The sequence below is a fragment of the Procambarus clarkii genome, unplaced genomic scaffold (assembly GCF_040958095.1).
Source record: "Procambarus clarkii isolate CNS0578487 unplaced genomic scaffold, FALCON_Pclarkii_2.0 HiC_scaffold_96, whole genome shotgun sequence".
NCBI classification, from domain to species: domain Eukaryota; kingdom Metazoa; phylum Arthropoda; class Malacostraca; order Decapoda; family Cambaridae; genus Procambarus; species Procambarus clarkii.
In genome coordinates this window covers 3,651,200-3,673,810 of record NW_027189129.1, presented here as the reverse complement: position 1 = coordinate 3,673,810, position 22,611 = coordinate 3,651,200, and positions in this window count along the sequence as shown.

Sequence of the window (22,611 nt, the reverse complement as noted above, 5' to 3'; positions counted from 1 at the left end):
ACATCCCAAGTTTGACCCTTGAGCCATATTTTGGAGCCAAATTTTGGCTTTCTGCATGTATTCGTTGTTTGAAATTACGACTTTTTATACCGAAAATATGCCAATTACTTAGTGCGGCGATGGATCCATTTTGCATAAAGCCGCCCCTGAAGTTTTCAAAATATCCCAAACATCCCAAATTCTACGCTTGAGCCATATTTTGGAGCAAATTCTCGCTCTCTGCACGTATTCGCAGTTTGAAATTACGTCATTTTATACCGAAAATATGCCAAATACTGATTGCGAAGATTGGTCACATTTTGCTCAAACCCCCTGCAGTTTTCAATATATCCCAAACATCCCAAATTCGACCAATGAGAATTATTTTGGAGCTAAATGCTGGCTCTCTGAACGTATTCGCAGTTTGAAATTACGACATTTTATACCGAAAATATAGCAATTACTGAGTGCGGCGATGGATCACATTTTGCATAAAGTCGTCTCTGCATTTTTCAAAATATCCAAAACATCCCAAATTCGACGCTTGAGCCATATTTTGAAGCCAAATTCTGGCTCTCTGCAAATATTCGCAGTTTGAAATTACGAATTTATACACCGAAGATATGTCAATTACTGAGAGCGGCGATGGGTCACATTTTTCCCAAACCTTTCCTGCAGTTTTCAAAATATTCCAAGCATCCCTAATTCGACCCATGAGCCATATTTTGGAACCAAATTCTGGCTCTCTGCACATATTCGCAGTTTGAAATTACGAATTTATACACCGAAGATATGTCAATTAATGAGAGCGGCGATGGGTCACATGTTTCCCAAACCCTTCCTGCAGTTTTCAAAATATCCCAAGCATCCCTAATTCGACCCATGAGCCATATTTTGGAACCAAATTCTGGCTCTCTGCACTTATTCGCAGGTTGAAATTACGACATTTTATACCGAAAATATGTTAATTACTAAGAGATGCGATGGGTCACATTTTGCCCAAATATATGGGACACATTTTGCCATTTTTTGGAGCCAAAATCTAGCTCTCTGCACGTATACGCAGTTTGAAATTACTACTTTTTATACCAAAAATATGTCAATTACTGGGAGCAGCGATAGGTCACATTTTGCCCCCCCCCCCTGCAGTTTTCAAAATATCCCAAACATCCCAAAAATCGACGCTTGAGCCATATTTTGAAACCAAATTTGGGCTCTCTGCACGTATTCGCAGTTTGAAATTACGTCTTTTTATACCGGAAATATGCCATTTACTGAGAGAAGCGATGGATCATATTTTGCCCAAACCCTCCCTGTAGTTTTCAAAATATAGCAAACATCCCAAATGCGACGCTTGAGCCATATTTTGGAGCCAAATTCTGGCTCTCTGCATGTATTCCCAGTTTGAAATTACGAGATTTTATACCGAAAATATGCCAATTACTGAAACCAGCGATGGATCACATTTTGACGAAACCCTCTCTGCAGTTTGCAAAATATCCCAAACATCCCAAATTCGACCTTTGGGATGACAAACATCCCAAGTTTGACCCTTCAGCCATATTTTGGAGCCAAATTTTTTTCTTTCTGCATGTATTCGTTGTTTGAAATTACGACTTTTTATACCGAAAATATGCCAATTACTGAAAGCAGCGATGGATCACATTTTGACGAAACCTCTGCAGTTATCAAATTATCCCAAACATCCCAAATTCGACCCTTGGGTCATGTTTTGGAGTCAAATTCTGGCTCTCTGCACGTATTCGCAGTTTGAAATTACGACTCTTTATCCCAAACTTCCCAAATTTGACGCTTGAAAATATGCCAATTACTGAAAACAGCGTTGGGTCTCATTTTGCTCAAACTCCCTGGCAGTTTGCAAAATATCCCAAACATCCCAAATTTGACCTTTGAGCCATATTTTGGAGCCAAAATCAGGCTTACTGGAGTATTCGCAGTTTGAAATTACGACTTTTTATACCGAAAACATGACAATTACTGAAAACGGCGATGGATCACATTTTGCCCAAACCCTCCCTGCAGTTTTCAAATTATTCCAAACATTCCAAATTCGACGCTTAAGCCATATTTTGGAGCCAAATTCGGGCTCTCTGCACGTATTCGCAGTTTGAAATTATTTCATTTTCTACCGAAAATATGCCAATTACTGATTGCGACGATGGGTCACACTTTGCCCAAACTCCCCTGCAACTTTCATAATATTCCAAACATCCCAAATTCGACCCATGACCTATATTTTGGAGCCAAATTCTGGCTCTCTGCACGTATTCGCAGTTTGAAATTACGAGTTTTTATAGGGAAAATATGGCAATTACTGAGAGCGGCGATGGATCACATTTTGCCCAAACTATCAATGTAGTTTTCAAAATATCCCAAACATCCCAAATTCGACCCATGATCTATATTTTGGAGCCAAATTCTGCCTCTCTGCACGTATTCGCTGTTTGAAATTGCGACATTTTATAACGAAAACATGACAATTACTGAAAGCGGCAATGGATCACATTTTGCCCAAACCCTCTTTGCAGTTTTAAATATATCCCAAACATCCCAAATTCGACGCTTTTGCCATAATTTGGAGCAAAATTTGGGCTCTCTGCACGTATTAGTAGTTTGAAATTATGACATTTTATACCGAAAGCCAATTACAGAGTGCAGCGATGGATTACATTATGCACAAGCCATCCCTCAGTTTTCAAAATATCCCAAACATTCCAAGTTTGACCCTTGAGCCATATTTTTTAGCCAAATTTTGGCTTTCTGCATGTATTCGTTGTTTGAAATTACGACTTTTTATACCGAAAATATGCCAATTACTGAAAGCAGCGATGGATCACATTTTGACGAAACCCTCTCTGCAGTTATCAAATTATCCCAAACATTCCAAATTCGACCCTTGAGCCGTATTTTGGAGCCAAATTCTGGCTCTCTGCACGTATTTGCAGAATGAAATTACGAATTTTTTTACCGAAAATATGCCACCTACTGAGAGCAGCAATGGATCACATTTTACCCAAACCCTCCATGCAGTTTTTAAAATATCCCAAACATCCCAAATTTGACCCTTGAGAATTATTTTGGAGCCAAATTCTGGTTCTCTGCACGTATTCGCAGTTTGAAATTACGACTTTTTATCCCAAACATCCCAAATTTGACGCTTGAAAATATGCCAATTACCGAAAAAAGCGATGGGTCACATTTTGCCCAAACCCCCCTGCAGTTTGCAAAATATCCCAAACATCCCAAATTCGACCCTTGAGCCATATTTTGGAGCCAAATTCTGGCTTTCTGCCCAAACCCTCCCTGTAGTTTTCAAAATATAGCAAACATCCCAAATGCGACGCTTGAGCCATATTTTGGAGCCAAATTCTGGCTCTCTGCATGTATTCCCAGTTTGAAATTACGAGATTTTATAACGAAAATATGCCAATTACTGAAAGCAGCGATGGATCACATTTTGACGAAACCCTCTCTGTAGTTATTAAATTATCCCAAACATCCGAAATTCGACCCTTGAGTCATGTTTTTGAGCCAAATTCTGGCTCTCTGCACGTATTCGCAGTTTGAATTTACGACTTTTTATACCGAAAATATGCCAATTACTGAGAGCGGCGATGGATCAAATTGTGCCCACAACCTTCCCTGCAATTTTCAAAATATCCCAAACATCCTAAATTTGAACCTTGAGAATTATTTTGGAGCTAAATTCTGACTCTCTGCACGTATTCGCAGTTTGAAATTACGACTCTTTATCCCAAACTTCCCAAATTTGACGCTTGAAAATATGCCAATTACTGAAAAGAGCGATGGGTCTCATTTTCTCAAACTCCCTGGCAGTTTGCAAAATATCCCAAACATCCCAAATTCGACCTTTGAGCCATATTTTGGAGCCAAAATCAGGCTTTCTGCGAGCATTCGAAGTTTGAAATTACGACTTTTTATACCGAAAACATGACAATTACTGAAAACGGCGATGATCACATTTTGCCCAAACCCTCCCTGCAATTTTCAAAATATCCCAAACATCCCCAATTTGACCCTTAAGCCATATTTTGGAGCCAACGTTTGGCTTTTCTGCATGTATTCGCAGTTTGAAATTGCGACTTTTCATACCGAAAATATGCCAATTACTGAAAGCGGCGATGGATCTCATTTTGCCCAAACCCTCCCTGCAGTTTCCAAAATATCCCAAACATTCCCAATTCAACGCTTGAGAAATAATTTGGAGCCAATTTCTACTTCTCTGCACGTATTCGCAGTTTGAATTTACGACTTTTTATACCGAAAATATGCCAATTACTGAGAGCGGCGGTGGATCAAATTTGCCCCAAACCTTCCCTGCAATTTTCAAAATATCCCAAACATCCCAAATTCGACCCTTGAGAATTATTTTGGAGCTAAATTCTGGCTCTCTAAACGTATTCGCTGTTTGAAATTACGACTTTTTATACCGAAAACATGACAATTACTGAAAGCTGCGATGGAACACATTTTGGCCAAACCCTCTCTGCAGTTTTCAAAATATCCCAAACATACCAAATTCGTCCCTGGAGCCTTATTTTGGAGTCAAATTCTGGCTCTCTGCACGTATTCGCAGTTTGAAATTACGAATTTTTATACTGAAAATATGCCAATTACTGAAAGTAGCGATGCGTCACATTTTGCCCAAACCCCTTGCAGTTTTCAAATATCCCAAACATCCTAAATTCGACCCTTGGATTTTGGATTTTGGAGCCAAATTCTGGCTCTCTGCACGTATTCGCATTTTGAAATTATGACTTTTATACTGAAAATATGCCAATTACGGAAAGCGGCGATGGATCATATTATTCCCAAACCCTCCCTGCAGTTTTAAAAATATCCCAAACATCCCAAATTCGACCCTTGAGCCATTTTTCTAGCCGAATTCTGGCTTTCTGCACGTATTCGCAGTTTGAAAAACGACTTTTTATACCGAAAATATGTCAATTACTGAAAGCAGCAGCGATGGGTCACAATTCGGCCAGCCCCCCCCCCCCCTGCAGTTTTAAAAATATCCCAAACATCCCAAATTCGACGCTTGAGCCATATTTTGGAGCCAAATTCTGGCTTTCTGCGCTTATTCGCTGTTTGAAATTACGAATTTTTATACCGAAAACATGACAATTACTGAAAGCGCGATGGATATAATTTTGTCCAAACCCTCCCTGCAGTTTTTAAAATATCCCAACATCCCAAATTCGACGTTTGAGCCATATTTTCGAGCCAAATTCGGGCTCTCTGCACGTATTCGCAGTTTGAAATTACGACTTTTTATACCGAAAATATGCCAATTACTGTAAGCAGCGATTGATCACATTTTGACGAAACCCTCTCTGCAGTTTTCAAATTATACCAAATATCCCAAATTCGACGTTTGGGCCATATTTTAAAGCCAAATTCTAGCTCTCTGCACGTATGCGCAGTTTGAAATTACTACTTTTTATACCGAAAATATGTCAATTACTGAAAGCAGCGATAGGTCACATTTGCCCAAACCCCCCCCCCCCCTGCAGTTTTTAAAATATCCCAAATTCGACGCTTGAGCTATATTTTGGAGCCAAATTCTGGCTTTCTCCGCTTATTCGCTGTTTGAAATTACGACTTTTTATACCGAAAACATGACAATTACTGAAAGCGGCGATGGATATCATTTTGCCCAAACCCTCCCTGCAGTTTTTAAAATATCGCAAACATCCCAAATTCGACGTTTGAGCCATATTTTCGAGCCAAATTCAGGCTCTCTGCACGTATTCGCAGTTTGAAATTACGACTTTTATACCGAAAATATGCCAATTACTGAAAGCGGCGATGGATCATATTTTGCCCAAACCCTCCCTGCAGTTTCCAAAATATCCTAAACATCACAAATTCGACCCTTGAGCCATATATTGGAGCCAAATTTTGGCTTTCTGCATGTATTCGTTGTTTGAAATTACGACTTTTTATACCGAAAATATGCCAATTACTGAGAGCAGCGATGTTTCACATTTTGACGAAACCCTCTCTGCAGTTTTCAAATTATCCCAAATATCCCAAATTCGACGTTTGGGCCATATTTTGGAGCCAAATTCTAGCTCTCTGCACGTATGCGCAGTTTGAAATTACTACTTTTTTATACCGAAAAATATGTCAATTACTGAAAGCAGCGATAGGTCACATTTTGCCCAAACCCCCCCCCCCCTGCAGTTTTTAAAATATCCCAAATTTGACGCTTGAGCTATATTTTGGAGCCAAATTCTGGCTTTCTGCGCTTATTCGCTGTTTGAAATTACGACTTTTTATACCGGAAACATGACAATTACTGAAAGCGGCGATGGGTATCATTTTGCCCAAACCCTCCCTGCAGTTTTTAAAATATCCCAAACATCCCAAATTCGACGTTTGAGCCATATTTTCGAGCCAAATTCAGGCTCTCTGCACGTATTCGCAGTTTGAAATTACGACTTTTTATACCGAAAATATGCCAATTACTGAAAAGCAGCGATGGATCACATTTTGCCCAAACCCTCCCTGCAGTTTCCAAAATATCCTAAAACATCACAAATTCGACTCTTGAGCCATATATTGGAGCCAAATTTTGGATTTCTGCATGTATTCGTGTTTTGAAATTACGACTTTTTATACCGAAAATATGCCAATTACTGAGAGCAGCGATGTTTCACATTTTGACGAAACCCTCTCTGCAGTTTTCAAATTATCCCAAATATCCCAAATTCAACGTTTGGGCCATTTTTGGAGCCAAAATCTAGCTCTCTGCACGTATACGCAGTTTGAAATTACTACTTTTTATACCGAAAATATGTCAATTACTGAGAGCAGCGATAGGTCACATTTTGCCCAACCCCCCCCCTGCAGTTTTCAAAATATCCCAAACATCCCAAAAATCGACGCTTGAGCCATATTTTGAAACCCAATTTGGGCTCTCTGCACGTATTCGCAGTTTGAAATTACGTCTTTTTATACCGGAAATATGCCACTTACTGAGAGAGCGATGGATCATATTTTGCCAACCCTCCCTGTAGTTTTCAAAATATAGCAAACATCCCAAATGCGACGCTTGAGCCATATTTTGGAGCCAAATTCTGGCTCTCTGCATGTATTCCCAGTTTGAAAATTACGACTTTTATACCGAAAATATGCCATTTACTGAAACCTGCGATGGATCACTTTTTTTCCCAAACCCTCCCTCCTGTTTCCAAAATATCCCAAACATCCCAAATTCAATGAGAATGATGTAGCGGCTTAAGAGAGGGATGCAGAGGCTCAAGAGAATAGTACAGAGGCTCAAGAGAGTGATGCAGAAGACGAAGAGAGGGATGAAGACGGCTTAAGAAAGTGATGCAGAAGCTCAAGAGAGTGATGCAGAGGATCAAGAGAGGGAAGCAGAGGCTTAAGAGAGTGATGCAGAGGTTGACGTGAGTGATTCAGAGGCTTACGAGAGTGATGAAAAGAATCATGAGAGTTATGCAGAGGCCTCAAGAGAGTGATTCAGAGGCTTAAGAGAGTGAGGCAGAGGATTAGGAGAGGGATGCAGAGGCTCAAGGGAGTAATGCAGAGGCTCAAGAGAGTGAGGCAGAGGCTTGAGAGAGGGATGCAGAGGCTCAAGAGAGGGAAGCAGAGGCTCAAGTGAGGGATGCAGAGGCACAAGAGAGGAATGCAGAGGCTCTTGAGAGTGATGCAGAGGCTCAAGAGAGGGATGCAGAGGCTTAAGAGAGTGATGCAAAGGCTCAAGAGAGGGAATGCAGAGGCTCATGAGAGGGATGCAGGAGTTCAAGAGAGGGATGCAGAGGCTCAAGAGAGTGATTCAGAGGCTTAAGAGAGTGGAGGCAGAGGATTAGGGAGGGATGCAGAGGCTCAAGGAGTAATGCAGAGGCTCAAGAGAGTGATGCAGAGGCTTGAGAGAGGGAGGCAGAGGCTCAAGAGAGGGAAGCAGAGGCTCAAGCGAGGGGTGCAGAGGCTCAAGAAAGGATGCAGAGGCACAAAAGAGGGATGCAGAGGCTTAGGAGAGTAATGCAAATGCTCAGGAGTAGGATGCAGAGGCTCATGAGAGGGATGCAGGAGTTTCAAGAGATGGATGCAGAGGCTCAAGAGAGTGATTCAGAGGCTTACGAGAGTGAAGCAGAGCTTAAGAAGGGAAGCAGAGCTCAAGTGAGGGATGCAGAGGCACAAGAGAAATGCAGAGGCTCTTGAGAGTGATGCAAAGGTCAAGAGAGGGATGCAGAGGCTTAAGAGAGTGATCAAAGGTCCAAGAGAGGGATGCAGAGGCTCATGAGATGGATGCAGGAGTCAAGAGAGGGATGCAGAGGCTCAAGAGAGTGATTCAGAGGCTTACGAGAGTGAAGCAGAGGCTTAAGAGAGTGATGCAGAGGCTTAAGAGAGGGATGCAGAGGCTCAAGCGAGGGGGTGCAGAGGCTCAAGAAAGGGATGCAGGGGCTCAAGAGAGGGATGCAGAGGCTCAAGTGAGGGATGCAGAGGCATAAAAAAGGGATGCAGAGGCTTAGGAGAGTAATGCAAAGGCTCAGGAGAGGGATCAGAGGCTCATGAGAGGGATGCAGGAGTTCAAGAGAGTAATGCAAAGGCTCAAGAAAGGGATGCAGAGGAATAAGAAAGTGATGCAGAGGCTCAAAACAAAGGATGCAGAGGCTAAGAGTGATGTAGAGGCTGAAGAGAGTGTTGCAGAGGCTTAAAAGAGGGAAGCAGAGGCTCAAGAGAGTGATGCAAAGGCTCAAGGGTGTGGTGCAGAGGCTAAAGAGAGTGTTGCAGAGGCTTAAGAGAGGGATGCAGAGGCTCAAGAGAGTGATGCAAAGGCTCAACAGAGTGATGCATAGGCTTAAGAGAGGGATGTAGAGTCTCAAGAGAGGGATGTAGAGGCTCAAGAGAGGGATGCAGAGGTTTAAGAGAGTGATGCAGAGGCTTAAGAGAGGGATGCAGAGGCTCAAGAGAGGGATGCCGAGGCTGAAGAGAGAGATGCAGAGGCTTAAGAGAGTGATGCAGAGGTTCAAGAGAGTGATGCAGAGGCACAAGAGAATGATGTAGAGGCTTAAGAGAGAAATGCAGTGGCTCAAGAGAATGATGCAGGGGCTCAAGAGAGTGATGCAGAGGCTTAGGAGAGGGATGCAGAGGATCAAGAGAGTGATGCAGAGGCTTAAGAGAGGAATGCAGAGGCTGAAGAGAATGATGCAGAGGCTTAAGAGAGGGATGCAGAGGCTGAAGAGAATGATGCAGAGGCTAAAGAGAGGGATGCAGAGGTTCAAGAGAGAGACGGAGAGGCTCAAGAGAGTGATGCAGAGGCTGAACAGAGTGATGCAGAGGCTTAAGAGAGGGATGCAGAGGCTCAAGAGAGAGACGGAGAGGTTTACGAGAGTGATGCAGAGGCTTAAGAGAGTGATGCAGAGGCTTAAGAGAGGGATGCAGAGGCTCAAGAGAGGGATGCAGAGGCTCAAGTGCCTCTGCACTTGTGCCTCTGCATGACTCTCTTGATCCTCTGCATCACTCTTTAAGCCTCTGCATCTCTCTCTTCAGCCTCTGCATTACTCTCTTGAGCCTCTGCATCACTCTCTTGAGCCTCTACATCCCTCTCTTGAAACTCTGCATCTCTCTCTTAAGCCTCTGCATCACTCTCTTGAGCCTTTGCATCACTCTTTTGATCCTCTGCATCCCTCTCTTAAGCCTCTGCAACACTCTCTTCAGCCTCTTCATCACTCTCGTAAGCCTCTGCATCTCTCTCTTGAGCCTCTGCATGCCCTCTTAAGCCTCTGCAACACTCTCTTCAGCCTCTGCATCACTCTCTTGAGCCTTTGTATCACTCTCTTGAGCCTCTGCATCCCTCTCTTAAGCCTCTGCAACACTCTCTTCAGCCTCTGCATCACTCTCTTAAGCCTCTGCATACATTTTTTGAGCCTCTGCATCACTTTCGTAAGCCTCTTCATCACTCTCTTGAACTCCTGCATCCCTCGCATGAGCCTCTGCCACCTCTCTTGAGCCTCTGCGTCACTCTCAAGAGCCTCTGCATCCCTCTCTTGTGCCTCTGCATCCCTCACCTGAGCCTCTGCATCCCTCTCTTGAGCCCTGCATCCCTCTCTTGAGCCTATGCATCCCTCACTTGAGCCTCTGCATCCCTCTCTTAAGCCTCTACATCACTCTCTTAAGCCTCTGCATCACTCTCGTAAGCCTCTGAATCACTCTCTTGAGCCTGTACATCCATCTCTCTAAGTCCTGCATCCCTCTCATGAGCCTCTGCATCCCTCTCTTGAGCCTTTGAATCACTCTCATAAGCCTCTGCATCCCTCTCTTGAGCGTGTGCATCACTCTCAAGATCCTCTGCATCCCTTTCTTGTGCTTCTGCATCCCTCACTTGAGCCTCTGCATCCCTCTTTTGATGCTGCATCCCTCTCATGGGCCTCTGCAACCCTCACGTGAGCCTCTGCATCCCTCTCTAAAGCCTTTGCATCACTCTCTTAATCCTCTGCATCACTGTATTCGTTGTTTGAAATTACGACTTTTTATACCGAAAATATGCCAATTACTGAGAGCAGCGATATTTCACATTTTGACGAAACCCTCTCTGCAGTTTTCAAATTATCCCAAATATCCCAAATTCAACGTTTGGGCCATATTTTGGAGCCAAATCTAGCTCTCTGCACGTATACGCAGTTTAAAATTACTACTTTTTATACCGAAAATATGTCAATTACTGAGAGCAGCGATAGGTCACATTTTGACCAACCCCCCCCCCCCTGCAGTTTTCAAAATATCCCAAACATCCCAAAAATTGACGCTTGAGCCATATTTTGAAACCCAATTTGGGCTCTCTGCACGTATTCGCAGTTTGAAATTACGTCTTTTTATACCGGAAATATGCCATTTACTGAGAGCAGCGATGGATCATATTTTGCCCAAACCCTCCCTGTAGTTTTCAAAATATAGCAAACATCCCAAATGCGACGCTTGAGCCATATTTTGGAGCCAAATTCTGGCTCTCTGCATGTATTCCAGTTTGAAATTACGACTTTTATACCGAAAATATGCCAATTACTGAAACCTGCGATGGATCACTTTTTTCCCAAACCCTCCCTGCTGTTTCCAAAATATCCCAAACATCCAAATTCAACGCTTGAGCCATATTTTGGAGCCAAATTCTAGCTCTCTGCACGTATTCGCAGTTTGAAATTACATGTTTTTATACCGAAAATATGCCAACTACTGAGAGCGGCGATGGATCATATTTTGCCCAAACCTTCCCTGTAGTTTTCAAAATATCCCAAACATCCCAAATTCGACCCTTGAGAATTATTTTGGAGCTAAATTCTGGCTCTCTGCATGTATTCGCAGTTTGAAATTATGACTTTTTATCCCAAAACATCCTAAATTTGACGCTTGAAAATTAGCTAATTACCTGAAAGCAGCGATGGGTCACATTTTGCCAAACCCCCCGGCAGTTGCAAAATATCCCAATCATCCCAAATTCGACCCATGAGCTATATTTTGGAGCCAAATTCTGGCACTCTGCACGTATTCGCTGTTTGAAATTACGACATTTTATAACGAAAACATTACAATTACTGAAAGCGGCAATGGATCACATTTTGCCCAAAACCCTCCCTGCAGTTTTAAATATATCCCAAACATCCCAAATTCGACGCTTGAGTCATAGTTTGGAGCAAAATTCGGGCTCTCTGCACGTATTAGCAGTTTGAAATTATGACATTTTATACCGAAAATATGCCAATTACTGAGTGCAGCGATGGATCACATTTTGCCCAAGCCATCCTGCTGTTTTCAAAATATCCCAAACATCCCAAGTTTAACCCTTGAGCCATATTTTGGAGCCAAATTTTGGCTTTCTGCATGTATTCGTTGTTTGAATTACGACTTTTATACCGAAAATATGCCAATTACTGAAAGCAAGCGATGGATCACATTTTGACGAAACCGTCTATGCAGTTATCAAATTATCCCAAACATCCCAAATTCGACCCTTGAGTCATGTTTTGGAGTCAAAATTCTGCTCTCTGCACGTATTCGCAGTTTGAGTTTACGACTTTTTATACCGAAAATATGCCAATTACTGAGAGCGGCGATGGATCAAATTTTGCCCCCAACCTTCCCTGCAATTTTCAAATATTCCAAACATCCTAAATTTGAACCTTGAGAATTATTTTGGAGCTAACTTCTGGCTCTCTGCACGTATTCGCAGTTTGAAATTACGACTCTTTATCCCAAACTTCCCAAATTTGACGCTTATAAATATGCCAATTACTGAAAACAGCGATGGGTCTCATTTTGCTCAAACTCCCTGGCAGTTTGCAAAATATCCCAAACATCCCAAATTCGACCTTTGAGCCATATTTTGGAGCCAAAATCAGGCTTTCTGCGAGTATTCGCAGTTTGAAATTACGACTTTTTACACCGAAAACATGACAATTACTGAAAACCGCGATGGATCACATTTTGCCCAAACCCTCCCTGCAGTTTCAAAATATCCCAAACATTCCAAATTCGACGCTTGAGCCATATTTTGGAGCCAAATTCGGGCTCTCTGCACGTATTCGCAGTTTGAAATTATTTCATTTTTGACCGAAATATGCCAATTACTGATTGCGACGATGGGTCACACTTTGCCCAAACTCCCCTGCAATTTTCATAATATTCCAAACATCCCAAATTCGACCCATGACCTATATTTTGGAGCCAAATTCTGGCTCTCTGCACGTATTCGCAGTTTGAAATTACGAGTTTTATAGGGAAAATATGCCAATTACTGAGAGGCGGCGATGGATCACATTTTGCCCAAACCATGAATGTAGTTTTCAAAATATCCCAAACATCCAAATTCGACCCTTGAGAATTATTTTGAGCTAAATTCTGGCTCTCTGCATGTATTCGCAGTTTGAAATTATGACTTTTTATCCCAAACATCCCAAATTTGACGCTTGAAAATAGCCAATTACTGAAAGCAGCGATGGGTCACATTTTGCCCAAACCTCCCGGCAGTTTGCAAAATATCCCAAAACATCCCAAATTCGACCCATGAGCTATATTTTGGAGCCAAATTCTGCCTCTGCACGTATTCGCTGTTTGAAATTGCGACATTTATAACGAAAACATTACTGAAAGCGGCAATGGATCACATTTTGCCCAACCCTCTTTGCAGTTTTAAATATATCCCAAACATCCCAAATTCAACGCTTGAGCCCATATTTGGAGCAAAACTCGGGCTCTCTGCATGTATTAGTAGTTTGAAATTATGACATTTTATACCGAAAATATGCCAATTACAGAGTGCGGCGATGGATCACATTATGCACAAGCCATCCTGCAGTTTTCAAAATATCCAAACATTCCAAGTTTGACCCTTGAGCCATATTTTGGAGCCAAATTTTGGCTTTCTGCATGTATTCGTTGTTGAAATTACGACTTTTTTATACCGAAAATATGCCAATTACTGAAAGCAGCGATGGATCACATTTTGACGAAACCCTCTCTGCAGTTATCAAATTATCCCAAACATTCCAAATTCGACCCATGAGCCGTATTTTGGAGCCAAATTCTGGCTCTCTGCACGTATTTGCAGTTTGAAATTACGAATTTTTTTACTGAAAATATGCCACCTACTGAGAGCAGCGATGGATCACATTTTACCCAAACCTTCCATGCAGTTTTTAAAATATCCCAAACATCCCAAATTTGACCTTGAGAATTATTTTGGAGCCAAATTCTGGTTCTCTGCTCGTATTCGCAGTTTGAAATTACGACTTTTTATCCCAAACATCCCAAATTTGACGCTTGAAAATATGCCAATTACTGAAAAAAAGGCGATGGGTCACATTTTGCCCAAACCCCCCTGCAGTTTGCAAAATATCCCAAACATCCCAAATTCGACCCTTGAGCCATATTTTGGAGCCAAATTCTGGCTTTCTGCGCGTATTCGCTGTCTGAAATTACGATTTTTTATACCGAAAACATGACAATTACTGAAAGGAGCGATGGATCACATTTTGCCCAAACCTTCCCTGCAGGTTTCAAACCATCCAAAACATCCCAAATTGAACCCTGGAGCCTTATTTTGGAGTCAAATTCTGGCTCTCTGCACGTATTCGCAGTTTGAAATTACGACTTTTTATACTGAAAATATGCCAATTACTGAAAGCAGCGATGCGTCACATTTTGCCCAAACCCTCTTGCAGTTTTCAATATCCCAAACATCCTAAATTCGACCCTTGGATTTGGATTTTGGAGCCAATTCTGGCTTTCTGCACGTATTCGCAGTTTGAAAACGACTTTTTATACGGAAAATGTGCCAATTACTAAAAGCGACGATAGATCACATTTTGCCCAAGCCCACTATTCAGTTTTAAAAAAATCCCAAGCATCCCAAATTCAACCCTTGAACCATATTTTGGAGCAAAATTCTGGCTCTCTGCACATATTTGTAGGTTGAAATTACGACATTTTATACCGAAAATATGTCAATTACTGAAAGCAGCTATGGGTCACATTTCGCCCCCCCCCCTGGCAGTTTAAAAATATCCCAAACATCCCAAATTCGACGTTTGAGCCATATTTTGGAGCCAAGTTCTGGCTCTCTGCGCGCATTCGCAGTTGAAATTACGTCATTTTATACCGAAAATATGCCAATTACTGAGAGCGGGGATGGGTCCACATTTTGCCCAAACCCCTTGCAGTTTTTCAAAATATCCCTAACATCCCAAATTCAACCCTTGAGCCAAATTTTGGAGTCAAGTTGCGGCTCTCTGGACATATTCGCAGTTTTGAAATTACGACTTTTTGTACCGACAAATTTGGGATATTTAGGATAAAAAGTCGTAATTTCAAACTGCGAATACTTGCAGAGAGCCTGAATTTGGCTCCAAAATAATTCTCAATGGTCGAATTTGGGATGATTGGGATATTTTGAAAACTACAAGGAAGGGGTATGGGCAAAATGTGACCTATCGCCGCTCTCAGTAATTCACATAGTATCGGTTATCTTCTTGAGGTTATCTTGAGATGATTTCGTGGCTTTTTAGTGTCCCCGCGGCCCGGTCCTCGACCAGGCCTCTACCCCCAGGAAGCAGCCCGTGACAGCTGACTAACTCCCTGGTTCCTATTTTACCCCTGTTACCTAGCAGTATCTTACCTATCCCTCTCTTGAGCCTCTGCATCACTCTCTTGAACTCCTGCATCCCTCACATGAGCCTCTGCATCCCTCACTTGAGGCTTTGCATCCCTCTCCTGAGCATCTGCATCCCTCTCTTAAGCCTCTGCCTCACCCTCTTAAGCCACTGCAATCACTCTCCTGAGCCTCTGCGTCCCTCTCTCAAGCCTCTGCATCACTCTCTTTAGCCTCTGCATCACTTTCTTAAGCATCTGCATTACTCTCTTGAGCCTCTGCATCCCTCTCTTGAGTCTCTGCATCACTCTCTTCAGGCTCTTCATCCCTCTCTTGAGCCTCTGCATCACTCTCTTGAGCCTCTGCATCACTTTCTTAAGCCTCTGCATTACTCTCTTGAGCCTCTGCATCACTCTCTTGATTCTCTGCATCACACTCGTAAGCCTCTGAATCACTCTCATGAGCCTCTGCATCACTCTCTAGAGCCTCTGCATCACTCTCTTCAGCCTCTGCATCACTCTCTTAAGACTCTGCTTCCCTCTCTTGATTCTCTGCATCACTGTTGAGCCTCTGCATCACTCTCTTAAGCCTCTGCATCACTCTCGTAAGTCTCTGAATAACTCTCTTGAGCCTCTGCATCACTCTTTGAGCCCCTGCATCCCTCTCTTGAGCTTCTGCATCACTATCTTGAGCCTCTGCATCACTTTTTTAAGCCTCTGCATCCCTCTCTTAAGCCTCTGAATCACTCTCTTGAGGCCTCTGCATAAATCTCGCGAGCCTCTGAATCACTCACTTCAGCCTCTGCATCACTCTCTTAAGCCTCTGCTTCCCTCTCTTGATCCTCTGCATCACTCTCTTGAGCCTCTGCATCACTCTCTTGAGTCTCTGCATCACTCTCTTGAGCTTCTGCATCACTTTCTTAAGCCTCCTCATCCCTCTCTTCGTTTTCTGCATCACTCTCTTTAGCCTCTGCATCACTTTCTTGAGCCTCTGCATCACTCTCTTAGGCCTGTGCATCACTCTCTTAAGACTCTGCATCTCTCTTTTTAGCCTTTGTATCACTCTCTTGAGCCTCTGCATCATTCTCCTAAGCCTCTGCATCACTCTCTTGAGCCTCTGCATCACTCTCTTAAGCCTCTGCATCACTCTCTTGAGCCTCTGTATCCATTTCTTAAGCCTCTGCATCACTCTCTTAAACCTCTGCATCACTCTCTTTAGCCTCTGCATCACTCTCCTCAGGCTCCGCAACCCTCACTTGAGCCTCTGCATCATCCTCCTAAGCCTCAGCATCACTCACTTTAGCCTCTGCATCATACTCTTCAGCCTCTGCATCCCTCTCTTGAGCCTCTGCATCATTCTCCTAAGCCTCTTCATCACTCTCTTGAGCCTCTGCATCACTTTTTAGAGCCTCTGCATCCCTCTCTTAAGCGTCTGCATCACTCTCTTAAGCCTCTGCATCTCTCTCTTTAGCCTCTGCATCACTCTCTGGAGCCTCTGCATCACTCTCTTGGGCCTCTGCATCACTCTCTTGAGCCTCTGCATCCCTCTCTTGAGCCTCTGCATCATTTTCCTAAGCCTCTCAATCCCTCACTTGAGCCTCTGCATCCCTTTCATGAGCCTCTGCATCCCTCTCTTGAGCCTTTGCATCACTCTCTTAAGCCTCTGCATCCCTGTCGTGAGCCTCTGCATCATTCTTTTGAGTCTCTTCATCCCTCTCTTAAGCCTCTGCATCATTCTCTTCAGCCTGAGCCAAATTCTGGCTCTCTGCACGTATTCGCTGTTTGAAATTACGACATTTTATAATGAAAACATGAAAATTACTGAAAGCGGCAATGGATCACATTTTGCCAAAACCCTCCCTGCAGTTTTCAATATATCCAAAATATCCCAAATTCGATGCTTGAGCCAAATTTTGGAGCCAAATTCGGGCTCTCTGCACGTATTAGCAGTTTGAAATTATTTCATTTTCTACCGAAATATGCCAATTACTGAGTGCGGAGATGGATCCCATTTTGCATAAAGCCGCCCTTGAAGTTTTCAAAATATCCCAAACATCCCAAATTCTACGCTTGAGCCATATTTTGGAGCCAAATTCCCGCTCTCTGCACGTATTCGCAGTTTGAAATTACGTCATTTTATACCGAAAATATGCCAATTACTGATTGCGACGATTGGTCACATTTTGCTCAAACCCCCCTTCAGTTTTCAATATATCCGAAACATCCCACATTCGACCAATGAGAATTATTTTGGAGCTAAATGCGGGCTCTCTGAACGTATTCGCAGTTTGAAATTACGACATTTTATACCGAAAATATAACAATTACTGAGTGCGACGATGGATCACATTTTGCATAAAGTCGTCCCTGCAGTTTTCAAAATATCCCAAACATCCCAAATTCGACGCTTGAGCCATATTTTGGAGCCAAATTCTGGCTCTCTGCACATATTCGCAGTTTGAAATTACGAATTTAAACACCGAAGATATGTCAATTACTGAGAGCAGCGATGGGTCACATTTTTCCCAAACCCTTCCTGCAGTTTTCAAAATATCCCAAGCATCCCTAATTCGACCCATGAGCCATATTTTGGAACAAAATTCTGGCTCTCTGCACATATTTGTAGGTTGAAATTACGACATTTTATACCGAAAATATGTCAATTACTGAAAGCAGCGATTGGTCACATTTCGCCCAAACCCCAACCCCCCCCCCCCGGCAGTTTTCAAAATATTCCAAACATCCCAAATTCGACGTTTGAGCCATATTTTGGAGCCAAGTTCTGGCTCTCTGCACGTATTCGCAGTTTGAAATTAAGTCATTTTATACCGAAAATATGCCAATTACTGAGAGCGGGGATGGGTCACATTTTGCCCAAATCCCCCCTGCAGTTTTCAAAATATCCCCAACATCCCAAATTCAACCCTTGAGCAAAATTTTGGAGTCAAATTGCGGCTCTCTGGACATATTCGCAGTTTGAAATTACGACTTTTTGTACCGACAAATTTGGGATATTTAGGATAAAAAGTCGTAATTTCAAAATGCGAATACTTGCAGAGAGCCAGAATTTGGCTCCAAAATAATTCTCAATGGTCGAATTTGGGATGATTGGGATATTTTGAAAACTACAAGGAAGGGGTATGGGCAAAATGTGACCTATCGCTGCTCTCAGTAATTCACATAGTATCGGTTATCTTCTTAAGGTTATCTTGAGATGATTTCGGGGTTTTTTAGTGTCCCCGCGGCCCGGTCCTCGACCAGGTCTCCACAACCAGGAAGCAGCCCGTGACAGCTGACTAACTCCCAGGTACCTATTTTACCCCTGTTACTTAGCAGTAAAATAGGTACCTGGGAGTTAGTCAGCTGTCACGGGCTGCATCCTGGGGGTGGAGGCCTGGTCGAGGACCGGGCCGCGGGGACAAGCGAGGTTTCGTATTATTTAGATCCATGAAAAGACATATGACAATGTTGTTTCAAATACAAATGATAAAAAATCAATGTGTTTTCATTAGAATTAACTAAAATGTTCCTGATTTTCCGTTTATATTACCGATGGAAGATGTACACGTAAAACCACTCTAATCCGGCTGAAACGTCAATATATGCAATAAAAACAGAACTTCTCCCCTTTCCAATATCTTAATCAGTGTTTTAACGAGAAACGAATAGTTGATTGAAAATGAAGTGTTTAAGGTTAATTTCTGATCAATTATGTGTTTGCATCATTTTTATCGTATATTTAATGAATTAATAACAATAAACTGAAAATTCACAAAAACGTGGAAAAACGGCAAAATATTGCCTAATTCGATGATATTTTGTTTAAATCACATAAAGGAAAAGGGGATGATAAAGGTCAAAATATTGCTAAATTCGATGATTTTAGTACAAAAGAAATGCAAGAAAAGTTGCTTAAAAATGCAAAATTTGAAAATTCTGAGATTTGCAGGCCAAATCACATATCGTGAGAAAACATGAAGTAGTATCGAAATATTGGTAAAAACGAATATATATACGTAAAATCAAACTACATGAATAACGTGAAAAAAGTCACTATATTACCATATTTGAAGATTTTAACTTCAAATCATAGAGCGAGGTTTCGTATTATTTAGATCCAAGAAAAGACATATGACAATGTTGTTTGAAATACAAATGATAAAAATCAATGTGTTTTCATTAGAATTAACTAAAATGTTCCTGATTTTCCGTTTATATTTCCGATGGAAGATGTACACGAAAAACCGCTCTAATCCGGCTGAAACGTCGATAGATGCAAAAAAAACAGAACTTCTCCCCTTTCCAATATCTTACTCAGTATTTTAACGAGAAACAAATAGTTGATTGAAAATTAAGTGTTTAAGGTTAATTTCTAATCAATTATGTGTTTGCATAATTTTTATCGTATTTTTAATGAATTAAGAGCAATAAACTGAAAATTCACAAAAACGTGGAAAAACGGCAAAATATTGCCTAATTCGATGATATTTTGTTTAAATCACATAAAGGAAAAGGGGGATGATAAAGGTCAAAATATTGCTAAATTCGATGATTTTTAGTACAAAAGAAAATGCAAGAAAACTTGCTTAAAAATGCAAAATTTGAAAATTCTGAGATTTGAAGGCCAAATCACATATCGTGAGAAAACATGAAGTAGTATCGAAATATTGGTAAAAACGAATATATATACGGAAAATCAAACTACATGAATAACGTGAAAAAAGTCACTTTTCAAAAGTCAAAAAGTCACTTACGAGAGTGATGCAGATGATCAAGAGATGGATGCAGAGGCTTAAGAGAGTGATGCAGAGGCTCAAGAGAGTGATGCAGAGGCTCAAGAGAGTGATGCAGAGGCTTAAGAGAGGGATGCAGGGGCTCAAGAGAGGGATGTAGAGGCTCATGAGAGTGATGCAGAGGTTCAAGAGTGTGATGCAGATGCTCAAGAGAGGGATGCAGAGGCTGAAGAGAGTGATGCAGAGGCTCAAGAGAGGGATGCAAAGGCTCAAAAGAGTGATTCAGAGGGTTACGAGAGTGATGCAGAGGCTTAAGAGAGTGATGCAGAGGTTTAAGAGAGGGATGCAGAGGTTCAAGAGAGGAATGCAGAGGCTCAACTGAGGGATGCTGGGGCTGAACAGAGGGATGCAGAGGCTCAAGTGAGGGATGCAGAGGCACAAGAGAGGGATGCAGAGGCACAAGAGAGGGATATGAAAAGACATATGACAATGTTGTTTCAAATACAAATGATAAAAATCAATGTGTTTTCATTAGAATTAACTAAAATGTTCCTGATTTTCCGTTTATATTTCCGATGGAAGATGTACACGTAAACCCGCTCCAATCCGGCTGAAACTTCGATATATGCAATAAAAACAGAACTTCTTCTCTTTCCAATATCTTACTCAGTATTTTAACGAGAAACAAATAGTTGATTGAAAATAAAGGGTTAATTTCTAATCAATTATGTGTTTGCATCATTTTTATCGTATATATAATGAATTAATAGCAATAAACTGAAAATTCACAAAAACGTAGAAAAATAGCAAAATATTGCCTAATTCGATGATATTTTGTTTATATCACATAAAGGAATAGGGGATGATAAACGTCAAAATATTGCTGAATTCGATGATTTTAAGTACATGAATAACGTGAAAAAAGTCACTATATTACCATATTTGAGGATTTTAACTTCAAATCATAGAGCGAGGTTTCGTATTATTTAGATCCATGAAAAGACATATGACAATGTTGTTTCAAATACAAATGATAAAAAATCAATGTGTTTTCATTAGAATTAACTAAAATGTTCCTGATTTTCCGTTTATATTACCGATGGAAGATGTACACGTAAAACCGCTCTAATCCGGCTGAAACGTCAATATATGCAATAAAAACAGAACTTCTCCCCTTTCCAATATCTTACTCAGTGTTTTAACGAGAAACAAATAGTTGATTGAAAATGAAGTGTTTAAGGTTAATTTCTGATCAATTATGTGTTTGCATCATTTTTATCGTATATTTAATGAATTAATAACAATAAACTGAAAATTCACAAAAACGTGGAAAAACGGCAAAATATTCCCTAATTCGATGATATTTTGTTTAAATCACATAAAGGAAAAGGGGATGATAAAGGTCAAAATATTGCTAAATTCGATGATTTTTAGTACAAAAGAAAATGCAAGAAAACTTGCTTAAAAATGCAAAGGAGTTCAAGAGAGGGATGCAGAGGCTCAAGAGAGTGATTCAGAGGCTTACGAGAGTGAAGCAGAGGCTTAAGAGAGTGATGCAGAGGCTTAAGAGAGGGATGCAGAGGCTCAAGCGAGGGGTGCAGAGGCTCAAGAAAGGGATGCAGGGGCTCAAGAGAGGGATGCAGAGGCTCAAGTGAGGGATGCAGAGGCACAAAAAAGGGATGCAGAGGCTTAGGAGAGTAATGCAAAGGCTCAGGAGAGGGATGCAGAGGCTCATGAGAGGGATGCAGGAGTTCAAGAGAGTAATGCAAAGACTCAAGAAAGGGATGCAGAGGATTAAGAAAGTGATGCAGAGGCTCAAAAAAAGGATGCAGAGGCTTAAGAGAGTGATGTAGAGGCTGAAGAGAGTGTTGCAGAGGCTTAAAAGAGGGAAGCAGAGGCTCAAGAGAGTGATGCAAAGGCTCAAGGGTGTGGTGCAGAGGCTAAAGAGAGTGTTGCAGAGGCTTAAGAGAGGGATGCAGAGGCTCAAGAGAGTGATGCAAAGGCTCAACAGAGTGATGCATAGGCTTAAGAGAGGGATGTAGAGTCTCAAGAGAGGGATGTAGAGGTTTAAGAAAGTGATGCAGAGGCTTAAGAGAGGGATGCAGAGGCTCAAGAGAGGGATGCATAGGCTGAAGAGAGCCAGAATTTAGCTCCAAAATAATTCTCAAGGGTCGAATTTGGGAAGTTTGGGATATTTTGAAAACTAAAGGGAAGGTTTGGGCAAAATGTGATCCATCGCCGCTCTCAGTAATTGGCATATTTTCGGTATAAAACTTGTAATTTCAAACTGCGAATACGTGCAGAGAGCTAGAATTTGGCTCCAAAATATGGCTCAAGCGTTGAATTTGGGATGTTTGGGATATTTTGGAAACAGGAGGGAGGGTTTGGGAAAAAAAGTGATCCATCGCAGGTTTCAGTAATTGGCATATTTTCGGTATAAAAGTCGTAATTTCAAACTGGGAATACATGCAGAGAGCCAGAATTTGGCTCCAAAATATGGCTCAAGGGTCGTATTTGTGATGTTTAGGATATTTTGGAAACTGCAGAGAGGGTTTCGTCAAAATGTGATCCATTGCTGCTTTCAGTAATTGGCATATTTTCGGTATAAAAATTCGTAATTTCAAACAACGAATACATGCAGAAAGCCAAAATTTGGCTCCAAAATATGGCTCAAGGGTCGAATTTGTGATGTTTAGGATATTTTGGAAACTGCAGGGAGGGTTTGGGCAAAATGTGATCCATCGCC